Here is a 1982-nt window from a genome sequence, read left to right on the forward strand (position 1 = left end):
ATCATTCCAGAAGCAAGTAATTTCCTCTAAGAAGTGAACATGCTTTTTAGCCCCATCGCTGTTAAGCGTTTTGGGAGACATGGAGACATGTGCCTTAAGCTTAGCCTTGAGATCTGCAATGATGTCCTTGTGATTTTTACACTTGAATCCGCTTGTCCCTCTTTCTGAGGCAGGACACAGGATGTGAACTTGTGCAGCGGGAATCCTGTGATTTCAAAAGAACATATGGCACAACAACCAGCAAAAGTATACATGGCATTTGTCATTGGTTTGATGTGGTCAGATTGAATTTGTCTCTGGCAAAAAGCCCTTAAATCGATGTACTTAAAAAGATGTCAAGGTGAGAACAAAAGATGATCTGAAAAGCTCTTACACTGTTTTTGGAAACATTCAAATAAATTGCATTATAATAAAATCAACAATTGCTGGTTTTAACACCCCCCCTTCATCAATAAGAGTATAAGCAAAATATTCAGTGTAACCAAATACAGAGATTCAATTGTCCAAAAACTATCTTTGTTTCAACTGAAATGGACAACATACAAATAAACAAATCAAATTAGTTACATGATATATCAATGAAAATGTTTGTACTTAGGCAAAAGTGAGAAATACTAATTTACATTTGAAACTTGGTGAGATGATAGCTAAGTAATTAGGTAAACCCAAAGAAACAAAAATAAACAATAATTGGATGTAATTCACAATTATAATACAGTCAAGATGTACAGACTTAACATTATATGAGGCAGTATCAGACAGATGTAGATTTGACTCTGTGTGTGAAGATCAAATGGTAGTATGTGTGTCTGCATTTAGCTGTGGCTATGTGTCAGTGTAATCATGCTCCAAACAAAGGCGAGCAAGTTTTACAATTGTGATGCAAATTTGGCCCTGTTGTAACAGGGAGCCAGCCTGAGAATGTGAGGTATGAGGTGTGATCTGGCTCAAAATACTTCCATACCAATGTTTTTTGTTAAGGAGCATGATAAAGTGCAAAGTTCAGAGCTGAATCCTGTTGTGAGGAAAGCATTTTCATTGTTAAGACAATTGTGAATCACACTGTGGCCACATGGCAATTCTATGCTCCTGTACATGGCTTAACTGCAGCTATATGGAAAATAGCAGAGTGTACCACTCAGGAGACAAACAAATTCAACATAGACACACATGCAACTTGAAATCGCTATGTAATTCCAGTATTACAGTTATTCCAATTTTACACAAGACACATGGTCTAGTATGCATGTAGCATCTACAACCTTTAACCTAAGTGTTTCACACACTTACAGTAAAGCAGTCATGTGTTTTTTTAAAGAATAAACCCAAATAGTCTATGTGTACATGTAGTAGCACAAACAACTATACTATGTGTTCTATGTGCACAATGTTTTAAGCACAATTACAAATTTGAAAATACAAACAGCATAACTGAAATTTGGATGTTTACATATTAAACTCATTGCTATTAAGCTGCTAACCCACTAGCAAGTGAAGTCAATAGCTGGAGGCCTTGCATGAACAATGCAGTCAACTCACTAAGAGTTTTACCTGCAAATGAGCATTGATATCTGCCTTTAGAAAGGGGTTTCCTATCTTTCTGAAAATAAGGTGGAAGTCTACCCCTACCCAGTGACCAGCATGTTTCCTCTGTATGGCCTTTTTTTTTACAGGAACGACAAAACCTGCTATCTTTGCCACAGGGTTGTTTGCTGTGTTCTCCTGAAGTTTGAGGATTTTCATGACTCTCTAATGTTTCCTTTACACCATGCGTTCTGGTCCACGACTCTGAACTGAAATCGGCACACTTTTTTGAGCAGTAGCACATGCTTGCTCTGAGCAAATCATTCCAGAATCATCACAGCAAGTAATTTCCTCTAAGAATGTGAAAAAAATCCTCATTCTGATGACTGGCCAAAGTAAATTTCAGAAAACTCACTGCTAGGGATTTCGGCACCATCTGTAAGGATGGTTTCCCTACG

This window comes from Sinocyclocheilus grahami, unplaced genomic scaffold, assembly GCF_001515645.1.
Source record: "Sinocyclocheilus grahami isolate Dianchi unplaced genomic scaffold, SAMN03320097.WGS_v1.1 scaffold524.1, whole genome shotgun sequence".
In the NCBI taxonomy this organism is placed as follows: domain Eukaryota; kingdom Metazoa; phylum Chordata; class Actinopteri; order Cypriniformes; family Cyprinidae; genus Sinocyclocheilus; species Sinocyclocheilus grahami.